Consider the following 8212-nt stretch of genomic DNA (forward strand, 5'->3'; position numbering starts at 1 on the left):
TAAGGAAGAAAACTTTAATGTAATTGTATTTTATTGTTGTTTATTGTCAACAGGTGAAATGGTCACCCCAACGAATGTTAGCTTAAAACTAAATAGGGTATATGTCCCATGTCCATCTCAACTCCTATGTTCGTCTCATTTTGCGACCGTCCAACTTGTTTCCAACAAATCAAGCTGTCCACGGAGGAGTCCTACGCAATATGATGGGTCCACCTTAATCGCTGCACACCGCGCTTTCTTGTACCCGTCGGATTGTTATTTGTGCTTATTCTGCGTCCTATAGGTACTATCATAGTACTATCATAATGGTATCGTCATAAACGTCAGCAACCATTTCAATTTTCCGGTCGTACTAAAGCTGGCCTTCTGGAACAACGCCATTTAAACGAAAGTAGCATCATGAAGTCTTTTTTCATCGAAACAGGAATTACTCTACGACGATGTTCAAACAAATTCGGCTCCCTCAACATATTACTAGAACTACGCAACTACCGGACCTGGAAGAGGCACGAAAGCGATGCAGTACGGAGGAGAAATAGCTATATGTATGGTCGAGACGATGACATCGTTGATAATTTATATCATTAATGACCACATTATATTGCCGCGTAACTTTAAGGGTCATGAACATCCCTGGTGAGTGAAACGGACCCTCAGCTAACGCCAAATTGTTGTACAGTCTTTTATCTGAATGTAGACCGCCATGAACATATACTGCCCACCAGGGATGTTATCGATGCAACCAACAAAACTAATCAACTAACCAGCCGACCAACAAATCAAGCAACCAAATATCCAACCACTCAAGCAAGCTACCAATCAACCAAGCAATCAATCAACCATTCAAGCATTGTTATCAAACAACCAACAGACCAAGCAAACAACCAATCAGTTAAGCAACCAACCAACAATCAGCCAATCAATCAACAATGAAGCAACCAACGAACCAACTAACCCAGCAATCAATCATTCAAGCAAGCTACCAATCAATCAAAAACTTAACCAATTAAGCAAGCCATCAACAATCAAGCAATCAATCATTCTACCAACTACCAAATCAAGCAGCAATCAATCAACCAAATAACTAACCAATCAAACGACTAATCATTCAAGCAAGCTACCAATCAAGCAACCAACCAATCAGCCATACAAGCAATCAACAAAACAACTAATCAGCCAGTCAAGCAACTCATCAACTAAATAACCAACCAATCCAGCAACCAACCAATCAAGTAAGCTACCAATCAAACAACCAACTAATCAATCAATCAAGCAACCAACCAATCAGCCAGCAATCAATTAACAAAATAACCAACCATTCAACAGTTCTACCAACTAACGAATCAAGCAGCAACCAACCAACCAATCAACCAAATAACCAACCAAATCAGCATTCTATCAACTAACAAATCAAGCAACCAACCAATAATCATGCAAACAAAAAACTAATCAACCAATAAAGCAACCAACAAAACAACTGCTCAACAGTCGACCAACTAATCAAGCAACCAATTAATCAATCAGTCAAGCAACCTATCAACCAATAATCAAGCAACCAAGCAACTTATCAACTAATCAATCAACCAAGCTACCAATCAGTCAATCAAGCAACCAACAATGCAACATAACAACTATCCAGCCGATCAACCAATCAAGACACCCATCAATAAACCAGTCAAACAACCAATCAACTAAATAACCAACCAATCAAGCAACCAACCAACCAAACAACTAAATAACCAACCAATCAACTATCCAACCAATCAAGCAACCAACCAACCAATCAATTAAATAACCAACCAATCAAACAAGCTACCTATCAACCAACCAACTAATCAACCAATCAATAAACAGTTCTGCCAACTAACAAATCAAGCAGCAACTAACCAAATAACCAACCGATCAATGAACCAACTAATTAACCATTCTATCAACTAACAAATCAAGCAACCAACCAATAATCATGCAAACAAAAAACTAATCAACCAATAAAGCAACCAACAAAACAACTGCTCTACTAACCAGTCGACCAACCAATCAAGCAAGCTACCTATCGACCAACCAACTAATCAACCAAACAAGCAACCAACTAAAAATTAAGCAACCAACCAACTAATCAACCAATCAAGCAACCAACCAATCAATCAACAGTTCTACCAACTAATAAATCAAGCAGCAACCAACCAATCAATCAACTAATCAACCAACCATTCAAGCAACCAACAAAACAACTAATCAGCCGACCAACCATTCAATCAACCAGTAAGGCAACCAATAACCAACCAATTAAGCTACCAACCAACTAATCCAGCAATCAGCCATTCAAGCAAGTTACCAATCAACCAAGCAATCAAGCAACCAACCAAGCAACCAATCAAAACAACATCAACTAACCAGGCGGCCAACCAATCAAGCAGCCAACAAATAATCAAGCAACCAACTAATCAACCAATCAAGCAACCAACAAAACAACATATGAACCAACTAGCCGACCAAACAATCAAGCAACCTGTCAAGCAAACAATGAGCCAAACAATCTGATTGGTTGGTTCGATTGGCGATGCAATCAACCATTCTACCAACTAACAAATCAAGCAGCAACCAATCAAACAGTCAACCAAATAATTAACCAATCAATCAACTAACCAATTAAGCAATCTACCAATCAACCAAGCAATTATTCAACCAATCAACTGATCATGCAATATGCAATCAACAAAACAGTTTATCAAATAATCAGCCGACCAACCAATCACTCAACCAGTCAAGCAACCAACCAATCAATTAATCAACTAACTAATCAAAGCAACCAACCATTCAAGCAAGCTTCCAATTAATTTATTAACCAAGCAACCAATAAAACAACTAATCAACTAACCAGCCGACTAACCAATCAAGCAACCAACCAACAATGAAGTAAAAGTAACTAACCAACAATCAAGCAACCAACCAATCAACCATACTACCAACTAACAAATCAGCAACCAACCAAATAATCAACAACCGATCAAGCAACCAATCATTCAAGCAAGCTACCAATCAACCAAGCAAACAAGCAACCAACCAACTAATCAACCAATGTAACCAACCAATCAAGCAACCAACCAATAACCAATCAAACAACCAATGAACTAAATAACCAACCAATCAACTAACCAACCAATCCAGCAACTAATCAATCAAGCAAGCTATCAATCAATTTATTATCCAAGCAACGAACAAAACAACCAATCAACTAACCAGCCGACTAACCAATCAATCAACCTGTCAAGCAACCAACCAATCAACCATACTACCAACTAACAAATCAAGTAGCAACCAACCAAATAATCAACCAAGCAATCAAGCAACTAATCAACCAATCTAGCAACCAACCAACTAATTAACCAATCAACAAAACAACTTATCAATTAACCAGCCGACCAACCAATCAACTGAATAACCACAACCAATCAATCAACCAGTAAAGCAACCAATCAACCAAATAAACAACCAATCAAGCAAGCTATCAATCAACCAACCAACTAATCAACCATTCAAGCAACCAACAAAACAACTAATCAAATAACCAATCAATCAATTAAGCAACTAATCTAACCAACTAACCAACTAACAAATCAAGCAACCAGTCAACCAATCATTCAACCATTCAAGCAACCTACCATACCAATCAATCAATCAAGCAACTTAGCAACCAATTAGGCAATAAACCAATGATTAATTTGTCGAGCTGAGTCGATTGATGTGTAACAATATGGATCTTCGGGCCTCCCAACAAAAGTTCGTTTTGAAGTGATCTTAAAATATGTATTTGTAATTATTACGGTAATTTATTACATATTACGGTAGTGTAGGCAGCAACGGAGTGCGATGTAAGTTTTTGGTTGGTGAGGCGAGTAGCTTTAAAGGGCTCACTGGAACATCCACTTTGAATCGTTCCAACACTCTCAAATTACGGCCAGTGGTGATCGGACTCGGGGTTACCGGTGGCCTAAAATTGTCCTCTTAGCGAACCTTCTCAAGGTGGTCCAACTTGTGGAACCAATTCTGCAGCTTAAGGGACGTCTTGTACTTGGCTAGTCGTGCGCTCCTGCTCAGCTTGCTTTGGGTTTCGTCTAAAATTAGTTTGCTGAATGCTGACGACGATGCTTGCCTTGCTTCTTTGCTGGTGTGTAGGCTTGCATGATCGGGTTTCGCACGCCTCGCTCGCTGTTTCCCATCTTCAAAAAATTAAACTTACTTTGGTTGGTCTTTACATCAACTTTGACGACGCCGATCCATTTGATAGACCGGGAAACTCGGGTCATCTTCTTATCCGGAGTTCCAGCGGAACCCGATTCATCAGCGGTGGCATTCTTGTTCCGAGTAATCGCACTGAACTCATCCGCCGCAACACGCTTTCTTGTGTTGAAATACGCAGCAACCGTCTGCACATTTTCGCTTTTTAAAATCCACTAAACAAACTGCCACACAATTTGAAGGCAAAAGAAATTAATATGGAAGTCTTTATCGGAATATTTTTAATGGACTGAAAACAGAGGAAAACGAAAATAAAATAAAACCCATTTCGGGTTGTGGTTAGAGTTCTGTCAAAACTCACAGCAAATAAGTCTACACTTACCAAAACACTTTCAAATAAAATTACCGAAATGTGAGTAAAATACACTAGCGCCTCTGGCGGTGCTGGTCTCGTCAGCTCTTCTGGGTTGCATGAATTTTTAATCGGTTCTTCGGGACACTCACGTCCCGGTTTTTAGTTCCTGCTTAATACTAGTTAACCCGGCAGATGTTGTCTTGCATAGTAGGCGAAAATGCACGTTGTGCATTGCCCTTGCGAAATTTCCATACGGACCCTAATTTTCATTTTTCACGGTTTACTCAACTTTACTCGTAATTTTTGCATAAGCACCGAGCATTTTGAGCCCGTCGAGCTCGGTGGTCTAGTGGCTACCGCTTCTGTCTTATAAGGAGGAGGTCGCGGGTTCAATTCCAGACTCGTTAAGTTATGCTACGAATTTGTGCGAATTGCTCGATGCTAATGCTAAGGAAATATATGAACCCGTCGGAAACTTCTGAAGGAATGAAGAAAATCCATCCGATCGTTTTCGTGTTATGCGGATACGAACACAGACCAATTCATTTTTATATGTACATATTGATTAAAGCGACATTGTTTTCAAGGATGATTGTTTTTGAATTATATTTAATGTAGCGACTTTATTGTTGACACGTTCTTAACCCCACGGTAATAGGTCATGTCACGGTATTTTAATGAAATTTCTGTACGACAACAAAAATATTTATTACATTCCTATATACTGTCGTTATATAAAAAAGTGACGATTACAACGTATATTTTACAACAACGCCAGTTTACAACATATTTTTATTTTTATCGTTAACATTACGTTACTTTGTCAGATTACGGCAGTACACAGTACACTACTGCCCTCCCACACATAAGTCTAACAAAATCATAGAAATTCAAGCAAACATGATACAATTATGGCTTAAAGGCTCCCCCAAACCTAAGCGATTTCATCGCCGCGACGGCGACAACTAGTCGCCGCGATTCTATCGTTGGGTCGCTGCAGGCAATACTCTATTTACGCTTCCATACCAACGGCGACAGAATCGCTGTCGCCAAGCGATAGAATCGCGTCGCGACTGTCGTGTCGCGAGTGTTTGGGGGAACCTTAAAAGGGGTTATTATGTCTTCATGACGCCAACAAATATCAATACGAATATGACTTACCATAACTGCTAGACTATATCCATAAAATATACCAATTTTTTAAAGATAACGCCTTTTTTTCAATTAGTTAATCCTATTACGTTTGTTACCATTATCTGTCAACCATTATAAGGATTCCATCATCTCTACTTTTCTGAGAACCGATATTGTTATGCATCATGAATATATGGGATACTTTTCCTAATTGATGATTTCGTCTCTCCTATACCACAGATAACAGATATTGAGGCTGGCATCCGAAACGTGTGTAAACATCGGCAACCGTTAATTCAAATGTATATTAAATTAGGACTGCGTTTAGCAATCGATTGGAGATGGCGCAAGGATCATTGTTATTGAAAACGCAGCCCGAATGCGGCTGTCAAATCCATTGACTGCGTTCGACGGTTGTTAATCAGCTGCGTCCATATGTACTGCCGCAATCAGTTGAGTAGATGGCAGTAGTGGGCCAACGTATATCAATTCAAAAGTTTACACAGGATTTTCAATAAAATTTGTTCTAGCTTAAATATCTGTTATCTGTGCCTATACCATATCTATAATTTATTGTGAGCAACTGGAATGAAATAATTTCTATGTAAAGTATCGAGTATCGAGCTACAATGCATTTTTCTCCGTTCGCTGTTTACACGAATTGAGCAGATCGGTACGGAACCATAGGTCTATGGGTGAGCAGAGCACTCACGTTCGGGTTTGTTCACAGGGGGCGGTGGCATCGGGCTGCTCCCACTCCACAACTAACCCACGCGACAACCTTTTTTCACGGATTTTCCTTCTTTGGCTCGCTTGGGTTGTTCCTTCTCCACCGGTGGGTTGTTATAATGGACTGCCTTTTCTTCTTGAAGGATACCATCCGTCAACAATAACATAGTAGTAAATAATAATACTATTCCTTGCGGGGAACGACCACAGGTGACGGCACAGAAAGCAGCTTTTAATCATGTGTATGGTGGGCTAATAATGAAAACTGTTTTACAGTACTCCGCAAATCTATGGAAACAACAAACATAGATTTAAGTGTAACGGATTTCATTTTCAACATCAAGCATCCACGCTAGTAGAGTATTCTTCTTGAAAAATACAAATGGGGTTACCAATCAGAAGCAAAATAATTCCTAAAATAGATATTACACTAGATTGCGCCCAAAGATGAAACCAAAAATTACCAGAAGTCTGGGGTCTCTATGAAAGAATTTCCTAAAAAAATGGGGCGTGACTTCACAATTCAAAACCAAAGTTTTAATGGAGAATAAGAAATTCACTTCAAATGAAATATCAACATATCTTATCAACATCAATATTGCATTTCTCAATTGAAATGAATTGCTTGACTTCCGGGCATTAACCACACACGGAAGAAATAGTGAGTTCAATTCACCCAATGGGTCGAAGTAGTTTGCCTCCCATGTTAAAAAAGTACCCAACGGAAAATTTATTTATCCAACTGGAAGTTTATTTCACTCAATTTCGACCTCAGGTAATAAAACTCAAAATTGGCTTCCCGTATTGAACTGGCGTCGTTGGATTGTTTTGCTCTTTTGTTTTTAACAACAGAAGAAAGAGTGGATGAAAGAGAAGAGAAAAAATAACTCAAAAGTAAGTTTAAAGAAACTCAACGCTAGGTACATTTTTTTATTCCGTGCAAGGTAAGAGTTTGCTGGTTGACTTCTTCTTCTTTTTCGATGCTCTACGTTCATTTTCATTTATTCAGACTAAGGCCGAAGTGGCCTGAGCGGTATATAAGAGTCTTCTCCATTCGGCTCGGTCCATGGCTACACGTCGCCAACCACGCAGTCTACGGAAGGTCCGCAAGTCATCTTCCACCTGATCGATCCACCTTGCCCGCTGCGCACCTCGCCTTCTTGTGCCCGACGGATCGTTGACGAGAACCATTTTCACCGGATTACTGTCCGACATTCTGGTTACGTGCCCGGCCCACCGCAGTCGTCCGATTTTCGCGGTGTTAACGATGGATGGTTCTCCCAACAGCTGATGCAACTCGTGGTTCATTCGCCTCCTCCACGAACCGTCCGCCATCTGCACCCCACCATAGATGGTACGCAGCACTTTCCTTTCGAAAACTCCTAGTGCGCGTTGGTCCTCCACGAGAATTGCCCAGGTCTCGTGTCCGTAGAGGACTACCGGTTTAATGAGCGTTTTGTAGATTGTCAGTTTGGTACGGCGGCGAACTCTATTCGATCAAAGCGTCTTGCGGAGTCCAAAGTATATACGATTTCCAGCCACCATGCGTCTCCGAATTTCTCTGCTGGTATCATTTTCGGCAGTCACCAGTGAGCCCAAGTACACGAATTCTTTTACCATCTCGATTTCGTCACCTTCTTCTTCTTCTTCTTCTTATTGGCATTACATCCCCACACTGGGACAGAGCCGCCTCACAGCTTAGTGTTCATTAAGCACTTCCACAGTTATTAACTGCGAGGTTTCTAAGCCAGGTTA

The 8212-nt window shown here is 40.2% G+C and overlaps 1 long non-coding RNA gene across 1 annotated transcript; it reads right to left on the minus strand.

Moving 5' to 3' along the window:
• Nucleotides 1-4235: 4235 nt before the first annotated feature.
• On the minus strand, nucleotides 4236-4758 carry LOC134224268 (uncharacterized). Its single transcript, XR_009982885.1, has 2 exons — nucleotides 4622-4758; nucleotides 4236-4528 (listed from the first exon to the last, which is right to left on the minus strand). It is a non-coding gene; the product is annotated as an uncharacterized LOC134224268 (long non-coding RNA).
• Between the last annotated feature and the right edge of the window lie 3454 nt (nucleotides 4759-8212).

Source organism: Armigeres subalbatus, chromosome 3 (genome assembly GCF_024139115.2).
Source record: "Armigeres subalbatus isolate Guangzhou_Male chromosome 3, GZ_Asu_2, whole genome shotgun sequence".
Lineage (NCBI taxonomy): Eukaryota > Metazoa > Arthropoda > Insecta > Diptera > Culicidae > Armigeres > Armigeres subalbatus.